Source organism: Rattus norvegicus, chromosome 4, assembly GCF_021556685.1.
Source record: "Rattus norvegicus strain SHRSP/BbbUtx chromosome 4, alternate assembly SHRSP_T2T, whole genome shotgun sequence".
Taxonomy (NCBI): domain Eukaryota; kingdom Metazoa; phylum Chordata; class Mammalia; order Rodentia; family Muridae; genus Rattus; species Rattus norvegicus.
Genome location: NC_141537.1, coordinates 153,027,233 through 153,045,808, shown reverse-complemented (window position 1 = coordinate 153,045,808; position 18,576 = coordinate 153,027,233). Strand labels below are relative to the sequence as shown.

General features: G+C 46.0%; 1 long non-coding RNA gene across 1 annotated transcript; it reads left to right on the top strand.

Moving 5' to 3' along the window:
* Positions 1-168: 168 nt before the first annotated feature.
* Positions 169-10,129, top strand: LOC120102374 (uncharacterized). The gene is made up of 2 exons (XR_015686131.1): positions 169-244; positions 9,529-10,129. It is a non-coding gene; the product is annotated as an uncharacterized LOC120102374 (long non-coding RNA).
* Positions 10,130-18,576: the final 8,447 nt, after the last annotated feature.

Below are 18,576 nucleotides of genomic sequence, written 5' to 3'. Positions count from 1 at the left end.
ACGCTCTGCACACTTATCCAGTCCTACCTCCACACCTATAGGGTTCACAGTCTGGCCCCTTTATTGGATGTGGTTTAGAGACCTTGTATGATGTGATATCCAGGTTCTTTGGGCCACAGCACTGAGAAAAACGAGGTAAAGCAGTAGCAAAACTGTAGCTTTGTTAATAGTGAAAGTAAAAGCAGAGAGAGCAGCCGAGAGAACATGGCGGCGGATGTTAAGATTCCTCTCTGCACATCTACAGGTTGTTATGATTATTCTTAAGGGATGGATGTGTACAGGGCTTTGTATGTCTAGATGAGCAAATTATATCTTATTTAAGTGGGTAATTATATCTTATCAATTGGACAAAAAAAGAAAGTAAAAGCAGGGAGTTTCTGAAATGTACGAGTGGGCGGGGCAAACATGCAGCTCAAGACTCCCCTGTTTCCCAGTCCAGGGGCATTTCACAAAGATCAGGGGATGGGAGGGGTCCTCTGTACCGTCAGACCTTTCTTTCTGATGTAGGCGATGGATAGGTCATGATACTGTCGCTGCACTGGCACCATCTCCAGATCGTCTGTTACAGGAATGAGATGTAGTCTGTGTAACCCTTAAGTGGTTTGTGATGTACCAGAGGTTACCTTGGGATAGCCTTTTCATCCATGTATCTTCTTCACTTGCCTGTCTCTAGGGAACCCCCTTACTGGGTTTTACTTTTCAATTGTGGCCATTTGGTTACTTGTTAACTATTTTGGTTGGAGGAGGTTTATACAAGGGCCTAAATCAGTTGCAGGACACCAGCGTTAGCCTTCCTGTGGTGGGAAGTTATGTGCACCTGACTTTACCTGTCTGTCTCTGTCTCCTCTCAGTCTGAGGAAGGGTGTTTCTCTGGCTCTGATGGAATGGTAGTGGAGGGAAGGAGAGGGAGTCCTGGCACCAGGGAGGCAGAGAGAGCTAAACTGTTTCTTTCCATTGGCACCCTGATGACCATCAGCCCCACAGAGGCACATGACAGAAGGACACAAGGAAGAGTGGTTGGGTGTGTGTTTATGTGTGTGTGTGTGTGTATGTGTGTGTTTATGTGTGTGTGTATATGTGTGTGTTTATGTGTATATGTTTATGTGTGTGTTTATGTGTGTGTGTTTATGTGTGTGTGTGCACGCATGTGCATTTCATGCTTCCCACTTATCCACCTGTGGGAGGGAGCCTGGGAGGGGACAATAGAGGGAGGATTGGAGACCCTTTTCTTCTCTCAAGGAAATGAGCAGGAAGCAAGGGGATTACAGGGTTGAGGCATGGCAGAGACATAAAAGTCTGGATATCAAACCCCTCCCAAAGTTTAAGCCAACGGGGTGCTTTTAACAATTTTGGGGTATGGCATTTTTGGCTTCAGTTACCAGAAAAGAGAGGCAGAAATAACACATAAGACAAGCAAAAATGAGATGAGGCATATCTGGGCTGTAGAATGTGGCCACTTGTCTTTTTCCTTGAGGGTGTCTCCTTTTATTTCCCATATGGGCCACCCCATGCCGTTTAAAATGCCATAGGGAAGGCTGTTGATGCAGGAAGTTGAACTAATTTACCCAGAACATGAAAAAAAACAAAGAAAATGTACTGAAATACACTCAGGGGGCGGGGCCAGTCTCCAGAGAGGCTGCTCAGCTGAGACAGGTGGCTTCTGTTAAAGTAGTTGGAAGGAGAGTGGTTGGGTTTTACCTTGTGTGCCTTGAACATGGGGTTTACATCTGGGTAGAGACTGAAATATAGTTTGGCCATTTGTTTCAGTGTCACATGTCTGTGTCAGACATCAGAAGTCACTAAAAACCAGACTATCTATGTTAAAGTATTGGGAAATTGATTTATTTTTGACCTTGGGCTCTACAATTTTGATTTGATGTTTTGAAATATGTGTCAAAGGTCCTAAAAATGCATTCTGTGAATGGAGTGACTATTCTAGAAGCTTCTGTGGGCTGGCCAGCTTAGGGAAAGAGGAGCCTCCCTTCCTGTCATCCTTCTTGTCCTGGAAGAGTTTATGAGAACAGTTTCCAACCTGCCTCAGGGCTGCGTTTATTTCCTCACAGAAGAGCAGGCTCATAGCCTGGGGGCAGCTAAGCCCCCTCCCCCCAGCAATGACCTCACATTCCACATCTCACATCTTTCTTACATCACAGAGGCCAGGGCTCAGGAGAGAGGTGACTTTCTCAGGCCCTCATGCTCAGTGACCACCTAGAGCTGCTGGGCTCATCTGAGAAGGAGAACGTATACTTTGGTGAAATTCTCTGGAAAGGCTCATGAACCCTTGGCCAGGGCCATGGCAGTGTCTTTTTGTTTTTTTGTTTTTTGGAGACAAAGTTTTTCTGTGTATCCCTGGCTGCCCTGGAATTCTCTCTGTAGACCAGTCTGGCCTCGAACTCATAGATCCACCTGCCTCGGCCTTCTGAGTGCTGGGATTAAAGCATGGGCCACCACTGCCCAGATCATGCCATGTCTTTTGACCCATTCCCTATTTCTTGGGGCTGGAAATCATGTAAACAAGTCTGGTTCTCCGAAGTCACCGCTCCGTTCCTTCACACAGAAGTGTATTGAGTTTGAGTTTGTGGTACCTGATTTGGTAACTCAGGATGATGTTTTTCCTGCATGAGCCTTAGGTGGCCATCACTGATCGCCTCCCCAGAACTATCTGAATCAAAAGCTATGGTTAAGCTTCAGCCATATTTTCACTCTTGCTATGTGGTTCTGCCCTCTAACGAGCCATGGTCTTCTCTCCTGCTGGAGCAGCAAATAAAGGTAGTAGAAGTGTGGGAAGCGGTAATGACTGAATGTCGTCCTTGTTTGTATCTTTTCCCAGGGCTATGGGACAGACTGCCATTTCTTGTTTGGCGTTATCATTCAGACCTGACTATCCTGGTTGGCGTCACTAAGCTTGAAAGGCTGCAGTTAGGACCCTTTCAAGATGTACTTGGGGGTGTTGCTTGACTTACAGATGGGAAGTGATCTTTGTTAGTGTCATTCTCTTAAAATGAGAATGGTGTGGTGCAGGGCTCTGAACGTCTGTCACCCATTTTGTAGGAAGGCCTCTTACGAATGGCCAGAAGTAAAGTGTGATTGAAATTTGGATGTGGACAATGTAGCTTTTCAGATTCTGTTAAATGCCAGTTTCTCCATACTTGACACCTCAGTTCCGACCCTTGGATTCGGAATTTTCTCTGACAATCTCAAGATAGCTCTGTGTGGGACTGTGGATTCATGAATTGTAGAAGAGGGATTGGAGGACCTTGGGCTAGGTGGCCGAATTCTTTTTGTTATACAAGGTCTGGTTAAGCCTCCAAATAATTAGCACGGTTGCCACTATTTGAATATGTTCCTCAAGGTTCAGATGTTGGAAAATTTGGTGGCATTTGAAGTTGAGGCCCTTGGGAGGTAGCTTAGTTTCTTTTCTAGTTTGGTAATAGAACACCAGGACCAGTCAGGATTTGGTGGTATGTTCCTTTAATCCTAACACTCACAGGTAGAAGCAGGCTGACCTCCGAGATCTAGGCCAGCCTGGTTTATAGAGCAAGTTTCAGGACAGCCAGAATTTCACAGAGAAATCCTGCCAAAACAGCAAAAACGAAAACAAAAAACAACAAAAAAAAATTAGAACACCCCCGCAAACAAAACCAATTAATAAACCAACAAGCCAATCAATTAATCAAACTGCCAACCAACCAACCAGTCAACCAGCCAGCCGGTCAGCCAGCCAGCCAACCAACTAAACAAACAAAAACCCCACTACTACCAAAAGCAGCTTGGGAAAGCAAGAGTTTAATTTCTCTTATTACTTATAGTTCATCATGTGACAGATTGGCAGGAACTTAAGGCAGGAACCAGGGGCAGGAACTCTGGATGCAAAGGCCATGGAGGAATGCTGGTTCCTGGCTTGCTTAGCCTGCTTTCTAATACCATCCAGGACCACTATTATCACTCAGGGGTGGCACCACCCCTATGGGATAGGCCCATCGACATCAATCATCAATTGAGAAAATGTACCACAGGCTTTTCTACAGGTCAGTCTGGTAAGAACATGTTCTCAACTAAGAGTCCGTTTTCCAGAATAACTCTCCCCTGTGTCAAGTTGCCATAAAAACTGGCTGGCAGATGAGGTAAATGAGATTAAATGAGGTCATGAGGGTGGGACTTCATGATGACTCCAGTGACTGCATAAGAGGAAGAGAGATCTCAGTGAGCATGCTTGAAGCAGGTGATGTTATGGTGCAGCGAGAAGCCAATCACCAGGTGTTAGTTCCATGCCTTTTAAACATCCCACCCTCCAGAAGCCACAAGGCAAATCCATCTCTAGACTTTGTAAATTACTTGTTCTTATTATAGCAGCAGGAAATAATAGAGACCACAGTTTTCTCGGAGAATCCTTTGGTAAAGAGGTTATTTAAGATATAGTTGTTTAACTTTTTTTTAGAATTATTTATTTTATGTATAGGGATACACTGTAGCTGTCTTCAGACACACCAGAAGAGGTCATCAGACCCCATTACAGATGGTTGCGAGCCACCCTGTGGTTGCTGGGAATTGAACTCACAAACTCTGGAAGAGCAGTGCTCTTAACCACTGAGCCATCTCTCCAGCCCCAGTTGTTTAACGTTTTTGAAAGAATTTTTAAAATGATTATAGGCTTACCAAAGGTTTGCAAAGCAACACAAAAATTTATGCCTTTTGCTTCTTCTAATAGTACACACTTACAGAATTGTAACATAAAGGACATTGTTACAACATGCCAGACTAATATTTAAGCATAAGTTTCTGGCTATTTAAATTTAATTAGTTTTTTAATGTGGTTGATTTTATGTTCCAAGATTCAACTCAGAGCCTCACACTTCATACAGTTCTCGTGTCTCCTTAATTTCTTCCAATTTGCATTTATGAAATTTAATGGCGATGGTAGTAATAATGTTGAAGTATACGGTCACTCTATAAGGGCATACAATGACCTGCTTCCTTTCTCTTCTTTTTGTCCTCATGTTTCCTTACCAAACAAGACTTAGATTAACTTTATTTTCATTTGTTTTTACTGAAGTAAGAAACAGGCAATGATTTTTATTTCTGAAATAGGCAGAAAGCAACGACAGTCATTTCAAAGGTTTTATGGCAGCCTCATCTGTGTTTCAGAATAGTTGGTGCCTTTCTTGGGATGTAGAGATCACAGCCATAATAGTCACACAGCTGATTTTATGGTTAATACATAATCTGAAATTTAACCCAGGGCGGCTTTTGGAAGTAGCTGGGGGAGGTTGGGGGCGAGTGGCGTTATGCTCTTTGTCTCCTGTTGTGCGGCTTCAGCTGCTCCTGCTTCCACTCTTCAGAGGTATTTCTACCCAGGTAGAACATTTTTGGGTTTCCCTTCACAAGCTTGCCACTTCCTGGGGCTCCCAAGAGAGCCAACTTCTGACACTCTGTGTAGGCGATCTCTGAATTGAGGTGCAGGTCGCTCTTGGTGCCCATAGTTGACCTCGCTGTTCTGTATTTGGGCTTCTGTGTGCGCTCAGGTCCGAGTCTGTATGTGGTACACGGTAATTTCCAGACTTCTTAGAGATTTGCTTGCTTCACCTAGGGGCTTCCCTAACAAGTGTTCAGGAGGCGGAAATTTTTCCCAAGCCCAGAAGCCTTTTTGCCCTTACAGCAGCAGGGGGCGCTGTGGGCACACACAAGACCAACTCTACCGCGGCCGTGGTCATGAGGCAAGAGTGTGATCCCAGGCCCTTGAGTTTGGATTTTTAACTCCAACCTGGAGCAAAGATTATAAAAGAAGAAAGATGGAACTTTCTTTGTCCCTTTTCTTTGGCTATCTGTTACCTTCGTAGGACAACCCGGCTGAGAGGAGGAAGAATTCACTGGAAGGTGGCTCTTTCCCACTTGAAGAGGGGAGGTAATTACCATCCTACTTTAACCGACAGAAACTTCCTTGCTGGGCCAATAACTCCAGCTGGACCTGGTATCTAAGTTCTTAGTGATGCTAAACTGGCTTTTCCTTTGGGTCTCAGAATGGTAGTCAACCAATTTAGGGCTCTTTCACTCCGGTGATGAATTAGGCATGTTGGGCTAAACTTTTATGGTTGCCCTTCACTTATTCTTTGGGTGGATTCTGTCAGGGGAGTTCCAGGTTCCATAGAGTGCCTACCTGGTGCCCGGGGACGACTGCTTCCTTCCTGGGCCTTGGTGTCTTCAGGCTTCTGTTGATCTGCCTATTTCCCTCACGTTTGCAACCTCTGGGGCTTTCACAGAGGGCTGGGAAAGGTTCTGGAATGGCGTCCTTCCCCCCCTCCCCCCGAGTCCCTGGGTGATATGGGCAGAGATGTGCTGTGGCAAGAACAGCGTGGGCACTTCTAAACCTCCAGGACTCCCGTGATGATGTCACACACCCCAGTTCCAGCACTGTCTAGGTCTTCAGTGGTGCCCAGCTTCCCAGTCACCTTGAACTTAGGGTTATACCCCTATGCTTTGCTTGTGGAGAGAGGATTGCTGTAAGGGTCCTCTGTTTTTTCTGCTTCCTACCGCCCCTTTGTCCTCCATCTCCCGTGACTGATGGCACATGTCTTACTCCTAGACAGTCTTTACACCTTCATGATGGAGCTTGGGTGTGTGCGGCAGCAGACCTGCCAGACTCTGTCCAAGTAGTTGTGGGAAGAGGCTTTCCAGTCAGTTCTTCCTCCCTCATCTACAGGGCCTCCCACAGAGACATCAGAGATGGAGATACTTTCACACTCGGAAACTCAGACAGGGAGACACTTCCAGAGACACAGATACACAAAGAGACAGATATGTAACGGTGATACAAATAGGCAGAGCTGTATTCATACAAGCATATCAGCAGAGAACATGGATGCACATAGAAGCACATAGGCATACACAAGACATACAGATATGAATACCAGATGGAGACACACTCCCTCCAACAAGGCCACGCCTCCTCCAATAAGGCCACACCCAAATAAGACCACGCCTCCCCAACAAGGCCATGCCCTTCCCACAAGGCCACGCCCCTCTGAGGCCACGCCTCCTCTAATAATGCCACACTTCATAAGAGTGCCATTCCCTATGGCCAAGCATTCCAACACATAAATGTATGGGAGCCAAACCTATTCAAACCACAGCAGATGGGCACACAGAGAGGTGTACATTGATGCACACAAAGAGATGGTGATACATGCAGGTGAACTTTAAGAGACAGAGATTCACATAGGAGTAGTAACATGCAGAGAGACACAGACACGGGGACACATGGCACACATATTTGTTTACAGATGGAGGCTTGCACAGATATATAGACAGACATGCCTATGAGACACAAACAGACATACATACAAAGTTAGAAAGATAAAGACACCCTTGGCTTCTCATGCCACATACGTGCACAGGATAATGGACAGACCAACCTTTTGATCTTTCTGTCATTATCTTTTCAAGTCTTTGGTTTCACACCTGAGAGCAGGGTTTGGAATGAGAAGCTGTGAATGATGCCACTTTGTCTTTTGTTCTGTAAAGACACTCTTTACAGAGTGCCACAGCTCGTGTCTTGTGACGCTGGGATCTAGCTGCTCTTCTTTGGGATAGTTTTGTATTAGAACTGCGTCTGATGTTTGCACATGTTGTCCTTTACTGCCCAGACCCCAGGTCTGACATGGGGCTGTCCGAGTCCAGGCACCATGGCTTTATGACCTTCTGTGGGTCACACCTACTTTGTGTGGGATCTTGACTTGTTCTTTTCATGTCTGTAAGTGCTTGAAATGTCCAGAGAGGAGCAGGGCACCCCTATTTCTGCATTCCCTGATTTCCTAGTGAGTGGTAAGGTTTTAAAGGACAGTAGCCCCACAGCTTTTTATAGCACTGTAAATATCGTTTGGTCTCAGCCCTGACCTTTCTCCCTGACACTGGCAATTTGATGTGGGGTCCAGGAAGCCTGATCTTACTGACCCTCTGTGGGGCTCTTGTTACATGTAACTCCCTCTGCCAGCCCCTCACCTCCCATTTTATCTCGAGCATTCTTGCTACAGGACTGCTAATCTGAATTACGATGGCATTACAGCACAGTCTCTACGAGGCAGCAGCATCCAGACACGTGCTTCCCACTAAGGGCCGGAGAAACCACAGCAGGAGGATGGTAGGCGCTGGCTTGCAGTTAGGTGGGAGTGAAGTTGAGTCTCGTCAGTGCTTCTGATTTTCCTCGCCATGTTTTCAGAGTTAGCAGCATCTAGTGCTTGACCATATTGGTGCATGAGCTTGCCCTCTCCTACGCTGCTGCACGTTGCTACTCATATCACTCTTCCTCACACGTATATGGCTAAAGCATGGTTATAGGTTTCTCAGTAGCAGGGAACACCGCCCGTTTGCAGAACACCTCTTGTACCAGCACAGCTCACATAACTGAGGATACATAGACTTATTTTTCCCTTCCTTCCTCCACTTGCCCTTTTGGATCCCCTCACCCTGATATTAGCACAGTGTTCTCAAGATCCCTAATGCTGCCACCCTTTAACACAGTTTATCATGCTGTTATGACCCCCACCCATATGAATTGTAATGAAAATATTTTTTGGGGACAGAGGTTTGCCAAAGGGGTTGCAACCCACGGGTTGAGAACTGCTGTACTAGTAAGCTATGGAATGAAGACGTTTTTGTCATTTATTTGGTGAGTTTTGTGACTCCTGTGAATTTATTTATTTTTCTTCTGTATTTTCTGGACCCGGGGCCAGAGTTCCAATCGAAGCATCACAAAACTCCAAGGGATGCGACTCAAATTTGGTGGGTGCTGAGCCGAATAACATTATAATAATGTTCCAGCAGGTGGCAGCAAAGAGCCAGGAAATTGAGTTGCCTTGTAATTACCGGGCTGCATCACTGAGTCCTGGGTGCCTGCCCTCGGCACAGTGGATTTACAATAGTCATTACTGCCGTACATCCAGCCTCACATTTCTTTGTGCCTATTAGGTTGTCCCCAGAGAGCAAGGGCTCAGGGTGCAGGAGTCTCCCTTCCAGCCCAGTTAATTGGGGCCCAGGATTCGGGCCAGGGGTCCTTGAACTACTGCCAGAAAACCAGATCCAGCTTATGCTGGGCAGCAAGATCAGAAATGATTTTTAGGTAAAAAAAAATTAATTTAAAAACATCTATTTAGTTTAAATTTATGCCTGTGTGTTTTCCCAGAGGTCGAAAGAGGGCATCTGATTCCCTGGAACTGAACTTACAGGCGGTTGCGAGCAGATTGACGTGGGTGCGGGAAGCCACCTCGAGCCTTCTGCAAAAGCAGTAACTGCTGTTAATTGCCTTGTCCCTCAGCTTTCATGTGATTGAAAATAGTCAGTCACATTTTGTGACAGCTGAAAATGAGACAAAAATCAAGTTTCCGTGTTTATAAATAAAGTTTTATTTCACCACATTTGTGCTCACCTATTTTCCAGTTACCTTTGCTGCATCTAACCTACAATGGCAAGGCTGAGAAATCCTGTCGGACGTTGTATGAGTGAGAAGCATAAAGCTCTCTCTCCTGCTCTTTACAGAAATATGGTGCAAATCTCCGGATCAGTTGCCGAGGACTTCTGTGGTGCAAGTCTCCGGATCAGTTGCCGAGGACTTCTGTGGTGCAAATCTCCGGATCAGTTGCCGAGGACTTCTGTGGACTCCCAACGATTAAGCTGGTTTTGGAGAGAACTAAGGGTTGCTGGTGCTGTGGGGCCCTGAGAAACCTGGGAGATGTCAGTGATGGATCCTCTCTCAGTTCTATCCAGAGAGCATCGCTAGGGATGCTGGGTTCTGTCAGGCAGGGGTCTGGCTCCAGGAATTGTGGCTGTTTCCAAGGATGTGTTCTTGCTCAAATTCCCCAAGGGTCTTGGTTCATGTACTAACTTTGACCCTGGAATTAAAAGAATGCTTTCGACCTCTCAAACTCCTCTCGTGACAAGTTGAGCATCTCTTAATGTCTTAGCTCTGTCTAAAATTCCTGCTGAGCCGACATTGCTGCAAACGTTACATAATGTCTTTGTGTATAGAAATGTCACGTGGTATTTCACAAACATGCAACATTTTATATGTTGACTTAAAAAAAAATCCCAGCTGATTGAAAATTTTGTAAGGGAAATAAATACTTTATGGCATTCTGGATAACAGGGTTCACTGTATTCTGAAAACCTGTGCTTGCAACCCCAAGGCAGGGGTCCAAGTTCTCCATGGAAGCATTCCAAACAGACCAATTCAGGGGAAGGCGCTTCCATAGCGGGATCCTTGATTTCCTGTACTGTGTTCTGTTGGACCTCCAGAGCAACTGATAACATTTTCACTTATTAGGAGCTTTGAGAGCTTTTTTTTTTAAATGTAACCCCCCTTTCTTTAAAGATTTATTTATTTATTTTATTTACATGAGTACACTGTTGCTGTCTTCAGACACACCAGGAGAGGGGCACCAGATCTCATTACAGATGGCTGTGAGCCACCATGTGGTTGCTGGGAATTGAACTCAGGACCTCTGGAAGAGCAATCAGTGCTCTTAACCACTGAGCCACCTCTCCAGCCCGAGAGCTTTTCTTTTTAAAAGAGCTCTGGAACCCAACCTTCTCCCCTCCTTCTGCTGATGTTTATCTAAAGACACCGCCACATTGTTGCTCCTGAAGATTACTGAAGAGCTTCTAGGCAGCCCTGATGGTGCTTGTTTCCTCCAGCTGCAGACTTCAGACCAGGACTGGGACGGTCGCCCCTGTACCTACAAGTCTATGCTTCCTTCTCCTTTGCCCAGGATCCTGCGAGGTCTTAGACTCACGGCAAGCAGAGGCTGGAGACCTTTCAGTGGTCCACACTACATCCACCTCTCTCTGACCTCTGATGCGTGTATGTCCCTCTTATTCCTGTGTGATCCCAGTGGCCTGCTGGAGGGCCAGTGTGCTAGGGCACACTGTCGGTGCTAGTTGGGGTCACCGCTCTTAGATTTTTCTCTTTCAATCCTTTCCTCAGATGTAGTTTTTGTCTAGGGGCCAATATCCACCATCAGTGATATTACAACTTGTCCTTTACCCTCCCCACCACTACCCTGGGCTGCTCTGTTTCTTAGGTTCTGACATTTATCCCCACTGTCAGGACTGTTCAGTTCACAAATCACCTATCCCAAGGGGCTTACGGCAATGTCTGTCATGCGCCAGGCGCTCAGCACTTATTTACTGAGTGAACTGTCAAGTGACTTCTTAAGAGGTGAGACGCAAATTAGCAAGTTATCTCAAAAAAGGCTAGCCATTATTTTTTAAAAATGAAAATGTATTTTTATTTACTTGTGCTTATTTTTAGAATTTAATTTTTGAGGATGTCCTACGTGGGTGTTGTATTTACATTACTCATCCTCTCTCTGCTCCTCCAACTCTTCCTGTGTTTCCCTCACAGTTTTTCAAATTCAAGACGTCTTATTTCTTATTCTTTATTACTCACCCCCCCCAACACTAACACAGTCTGCCAAATGCATTTAGTGTCACTGGTTTATGTGTGTGTTTAGGACTGACCACTTGGGACTGGATAATCTATCAGGGGCCTCGTTCTTGGAAAAATCATTCTCTGTCTCCCCAGACTTTAGTTGGCTATAGCTCTTCATCTAAAGGGTGTTGTGAGATTTCCCTATCCATAGTGACATGTTCACTAGGTTGTCTCATGTAAGTCTTGTTTACTTAGGTGATCACAGTTTTGAGATTTTATAGGTACAGATTCCCAATCATGAATAAAAGACACTATCTTACAGCAGATGTTCAGGTCCTCTGGTTCTTATACACCCATTCCCTATCTTTCTGGGATGTTCCCTGAACCTTAGGTGTATGGGTTGTGCTATAGAAGAATCAGTTGGTGTTGGGCACTCCAGTCTATGTTTTGACCACCGTGGCTTTCTGTAATGACGTCTGTATGCTACAAGAAGCTTCTTCGATGAGGGGCCAGGGTCACATTTGCATGTGGGTGTAAGGATAAGTATTTTGAATGTAGTTAGGAATTATATTGGTTTAGGAGAGCATCGGTATAGATTCCCCTCTAAGACGCATGAACTCACCAGCCACAAGCCAATGGTTGGCTGAGTTACAGGACCAGTCATGGTTTCCCTCTTGTCAAGTGGGTCTTACATCCAGTTAGATGGTTGTTGGTTGTCCTCAGAATATAAGGACTGCCCTTGGGGACCTCTGGCCATGGTGGTCACTGCTGTGGTTTGCAGGCTTTGGGGTTGGGTAGGACGAGCCATTGCTTTTCTCTCTTGGCAGCTTCTTCTGGTACTTTCTGGTGCTACGAGATCTAGTCCTCAAGGAGGAGGCTTCCTGATTAGACCCAGCTTGAGTCCTCTAAGTCCCGAGTTGGAAGCTTGTGGCGTTCTCTGCAATAATAGCATCTGAATGTCAAGTTCTGGAAGGCAACCGAGGGCAGTGGCAAAGGCCCAGACTGTCTTGAGAGTCTCTTTGACTCCACTGGCCAACAACTTGAAGGGAAGTTTCTCATGCCTGGCGCTGGGACTTTTGCTACATAGTCTATGGTTCTTGGGGGAACCATTATCACCCCAAGTGGAATAACTTATTCAGACTATACACATATGTCCATGTGTGTTCACACATTATACATATAAATGTATAATGCATATATTATACATTTATATGTATATATTTTAAGTAAGCTTAAAATAATGTTTTGGGTGGCTTTTTCAGGCTGGTTTTTTTTTTTTTTTGAATTACTGACCAGCACCCTTAAGTTGGGATATTTAAGTGGGCTCATTCAATGTTTTTGTTTTGTTTTTCTCAGTATAACAAGCTAAGAATCACTTGGCAGGGTTGTGTTGGAAAGTCACTTATGAAACAAACCTGGAAACTCTGTAAGTGCCACCTGTCTTGAGTGTAGCTATAATTAAATTACAGTAAAGACTCTGATCTTCAAGCCTGGGAAACTGTTGGCAAGATGATGTGGATAGCTTCAAGAACTGGGTTAAAGCCTGCAGTACTTTGCATTGGTTTATTTCATTAAAACCAGCCTACTTCAGCCTGACAACCATGACCAGCATACTATTTTGGCCTATTTCATATAATTTGGCACACCAAATGGAAGTAATATTATTTTCTATGTGACAGTATATGCACACATAGCGTGGATGGTTGGAATAGAAAAATTTGTTGTGAATTTGAATGCTTACTTTAATACTACATACTCAAATCATGCCTATAGTCTATGGCTTACCTGTGGTTAGTAAATATCATCCCACTTACATGTGCGTGGGAGCGGCAATGCCCATTAGCTTCTCCTTAGAAACACCGGGAAGATGAAACAGAATTAACTGTGAAACGACATTCTGGCAGGGTCAGGGGATTTTCAAGATGGCGAGGATGTTCAAGATGGGTCTATTGTCGAGTTTGTCCAGAGGATGGACACAGCTGCTGCCGCCGCCGAGACACTTCCTGGCAGTGTACAGTCGTCTCCCGTCTTGCTAAATCATCACATTTGGCACGAACTCCAGAGGACTAGCAGGCCTCTCAGTCTCTTTCAATTAAATTCGACCATGCCACCCTTCCTGCCAACCTGCTGTTAATTTGCCCCTCCCCCACTGCCTCATTTTTAGTGGCTTCCCATTTCCTTCAGGATCAGCTCCAGGAAACTCATGCCCTGGCACCAGCATTCCTGAGGTTGTTTCTTCCCTTCATTTATCCTTTGTTCTAGTCTTGGTCCTGGTATGAGCGCAGCTTTCCACACCAGGAGACCACTGTGTTCTGGGGTTCCAGAGTTAGAGGGCCAGGTGCATCTTGGGAAACTGCCTTATCCTTGGCGTTCTAGGGTTCTACGTGTTTATCTCCTTCCACTTCAGTTGAAGTGGTGACGATCAGGAAGGGCCCGTCAATGCTACTAAACTAGCATGAGCCTTTCAAACAGCTGAGATCAGGGTCTCACGTGGGGCGATACTCAATAAACAGCGGGGTCTCTACGTGGATGAGCCTTCCTTAGTACTAGAGGAACCTCGTGTGGGCTCTTCCTTTTGGTCTTATAGAAGAATCATTCCTGCAGTTAATACAGAGTCCCAAAGTTCTCCCAATAGACTCTGCTGTAGTTGGGGTCCCAAATATCCCCAAAGGACAATGTCAAAGGCTTGGTCCCCAGGCCACAGCACTACTGAATTATTAGGAAGTAGATTCTACTAGGAAAAAAAAAGAAGACAGGCCTTTGGGGAGCATGCCCAAAGAGGATATTGGGACACGGCCCCTCCCCTTCCTCTCTCTCTCTTTCTGCCTGTCACAAAGTGAACAGCTCTCTTTGTGGCATGCACCCTTCATGAACTGCTGTGCTACCCAACCCCAGAAGTAATGGGCCAAATGTCTATGGGCAGAAACCAAAGAATTTGTGCATTCAAATTAGCTTTTGTACCTTTAAGCTTGATTATTTAGGGTGATGTCATAATAGTAGGAAACCAACATGACCACTAAAAAGTTTTTGCCTTTAAAGGAATCGTGAATTCCTGTCATTTAAACTGTTCCAGAGACATCAGAACACATACAGAAACAAAGAAAGAAACAAAAACCAAACCCCAAATAAACAAACCCAAACAGAAAACCCCCCAAAGAAAAAGAAAACAGTCGACACGTTCCCATTCACATCAGACAAAAGTACCGTGAAAAGAAAATTATACAGGTTAATTTGATGCAAAAACAAAGATCCAAGGATCTCAGTGAATTCTGAGCAAATCAAATAAGCAGTTCTTTGCAGGGCTATAGCTTGAGAGAAAACTGAGCGACATGACTACAGATGACCAAAGAGAGCTGTTAATGTGGCCTGAAGTGGAAAGGAGCAGTCTACTGAACGAAGGTGAAAAAATGTGGAGAGATTGGCGCAGTGCGAGGCGTGAAGGCGAGCGGCGTTTGCCAACCAGAGTCAAGTTTGAGGCCTGTCCCTAGGGGGAGTTCACGCCTGGCCATGGCTAAGGTCACAGGTCCTACTACTGTTGTTGTCTTGCTAAATGGACATGTTGTCAGACTACCTTCTAAATATTAATGCTTACACATACAGTTTAGTGCTGCTTTCAAGCTAGGCAGACTGCTTCTCCCTGCAGTGGGTAGCAGTTAGGGGCCAAAGTGCAGAAAGAAAGTGAATATTGAGCATTCAGCCCTGGATGGACAACTGTATTAGTACATCCCACCCAAACTAAAGAAACATTTAGGAAGAGAGGGTGGGAAGGATGAGAGAGCTAGAGGATGGGGAGGACTGAGGAGTGCTGTGATGGGGAGGAGTGCTGTGATGGGGGGGTGCAGTGATGGGGGAGCACTGTGATGGGGAGGAGCACTGTGATGGGGGAGTGCAGTGATGGGGGAGTGCAGTGATGGGGGAGCACTGTGATGGGGGAGCACTGTGATGGGGGAGCACTGTGATGGGGGAGTGCAGTGATGGGGGAGTGCAGTGATGGGGAGGACTGAGGAGTGCTGTGATGGGGAGGAGCGCTGTGATGGGGAGGAGCACTGTGATGGGGAGGAGCACTGTGATGGGGGAGTGCTGTGATAGAGATGACTGTTATGATGGGGAGGAACACTGTGGTGGGGGGAGTGCTGTGAAATGCTGTCTTCTGGGGGGAGCTTTGAGGAATGCTGTCTTCTGGGCATGACACCACTGATGCACTTGGGAACTCACTGTAGCTGAGGTTACATGCACAAGAGCAATGTTGGCTGAACAAGATCAACTGGCAGTGCTAATTGGAGAAGTGGAAAAGAAGAGGAGGGGAAGGAGGATGAAAACATGGAAGGGAAGGAAGGAATTATCAAAGAAAAAATAAAAAAGGAAAGTGTGTTGAAAAAAATTACAAAATCCTTCTTTGAGAGCCATCATGGAAGGATGTGCATGACAAAGCAGCCCAACACCAGTGTGACAATAGCCCCTCAATAACCCCAAAGGCAAATCCCAAGAGACTCCGTGCAAGTTGTTATGAATCATCTTACTCTGTCTTCAGCTCTGTCTTGGGCATTTCAAAGATAAACGCAGAGGGCTAGGCATGGGTTGGGTATGTAGCTCACCTCGTGTGTACAAGTCCTGAGTTTATTCTCCAGACATAAGAACACAAGTGAGCTTACTCAGGGCTCCGTGCTAGGCCTCATGACCTGAGTTAGGTTCCCAGAACCCTCCTCGCTAAAAGAGGAAGCTGACCCTCACCAGCTGTCCTCTGAGCTACGGTTTAACGCCCATCCCCATGTTCCCACCCTAACCTCTCCATGCTTCCTCCCATGCACGAGGACACACACACAAATCCATACTGACTTTCGGTCCAGGGCAGATGTGGGGTTGAAGTTTCTCAAGGTCCCACAGGGCACACATTGATGTTTCGGGGCCTCAGGTGAGGGCAGGAGGCTCTCATTCCAAATGGGAAAGGGCTGCAGTTGACCAAGCTGTCAACACGCACAGCCACACTTCAATCTCTCTCATGATTCAGAGTAACTGGAGGAGTCATACGACCAGGGTTTTAATCATAGCATAAGTTAATAATTTAAACCAGACAAAGTGCTCCTGGGAATCCCTCATTCCATGAAGGGTTTTTACAAATATTCGTGATATTGCACCTAATTCTCCCATGTTTACTTTCATCGAGACGCTGCAATATTTTATAATTTCGGCTTTTTCACCTTTGGAAATAAACCAGACTTGGATTAGAAAAAAATGTTTTGTCAGGATTTTGGAAGAATTCAGTCATGTGGGTAACTTGTGAAATTGGGATGTGGATGGCTGAGATGAGGAAGTCATTCTGAGGGAGCCTTGCGTGTGGCCTCCTGACCCCGCTCAGTCTCAGAGAGGACGCGGCCTTTTGAAACCCATCTTCATATTGAGTCCCCGGAGCAATCGTCCTGGCTCTCTGCCACACTTGGCATCCAAGCATTTGGCTCAAAAGTGATCTTGAGAGAAGCCGGCTGGTCAAGTTGGACGTTTGATTAGATCGGCTCACACTCTGCACTGATCACCTTCACGCATGCGTTCTCTTGAGTTTCTCCTCTTGGCTGCTGTTTACTGTTGGGGATGAAGCTAGTTCTTTTAGTGGAAGCTTTTTGGCTTACTAGAGTACACGCAGTCTCTCCCTGACCATGATTCCTAGGCAAGGTTGCACGCTATTGGAAAGTGGGATCTCTTTTCTAGAATTTAGTTGAAGAGCTGGAGTTACTGATGGGGCACAGAGAAGGAAATTTCTTTCTTTCTTTAAAAAGATTTATTTATTTATTATACATAAATACACTGTAGCTGTCTTCAGACACCAGAAGAGGGCATCAGATCCCATTACAGATGGTTGTGAGCCACCATGTGGTTGCTGGGAATTGAACTCAGGACCTCTGGAAGAGCAGTCAGTGCTCTTAACCACTGAGCCATGTCTCCAGCCCCAAGCATTTTCTTTTTTTTCTTTTCTTTTTTTCGGAGCTGGGGACCGAACCCAGAGTATTTTCTTTTTAATGAATAGAAATTTAAAACACCTCAGGGTGTGTTGGTAAACCCTTTTAATCCCAGCACTCAGGAGGCAGAGTCAGGTGGATTTCTGTGGTTGCTGGAATTCAAACTCAGAACCTCTGGAAGAGCAGTCAGTGCTCTTATCCACTGAGCCATCCCTCCAAATCCAAATTAGGGATTCTTAATTCCTTCTTCCTAAGCTGACTTGGGGTGGAAAACAAAAAGTACAACTCAGCTTCATTAAAATATCCTTTAAAAGATTGTTTAATTATTAGTCAGCAACAGGAGAAGCCCAGGGTAATGCTGATGCCTTCCCAGGGGCCTGAGAATAGGGTGGCCTCAGGGAAACCTAAGGTGGAAGGATCCATTTTGGGCCCTGGTGCAAAAGGCATGAGGTGAAGTCTAGGAGATGGGGCCTTCAGGAGAGGGTTGCCTTGTGAGGTCGCAAGCTGTGGTCTTCAGTTGCCAGCTCATCAGAGAAGCCAGGTTCTCTAACAGTCTGTGTCTCTGACTCGGTGGGCCCAGCCCGGGCTGAGCCTGTCATCCTACTGCAATACTCCTTCCTCACCTGTCAGGTTCCACAGCTGCCACATTTGTCTCCACCCAGGTCCCAGCTCAGTCTGGGCAGCACTGCTCACCACCCTCATCTCTCCTCTTTCGCTCTGGACCTTAGTGTCCTCCCTGCCTTCCTCCTGCTCCTTCCCGGACCGGTTCTGGTTCTGTTTACTCTGCCAAGCTCCCTGCCCACTGGGCCAGACTGGGCTAGCCTCCCTGCCTGGCCTCCTGCTAGTCCCTCACCTTTGGCTTCTTTGTCCTCTCTGCATCCCTCCCAACCTCCCCACCCCCACAGGCTTCCCTGCTCTCTACCCCTCTTCCCACATGGGCTGCCCTCACTTCCTCAGGGTCACGCCCATCCAAGCCCTTCTCAGTCTCCCATTTGCTTTCTGCCTTCTCTTTTCCTCAGGCCACCATTAACAACAGTAAAGTCTGCACACATGCAAAGTAAGGGCTTCATTACAGCACTCTCACACGTATGTGCGATATGTGGGCAACACGCTGTTTTTGCTGTTCTGCACCTTCAGCCAAGGTCAGTCAGATGCAGAGCTGTGAGTGCATCCTGCTTACACAGGTCTCATCCTGTTCGGATTTAT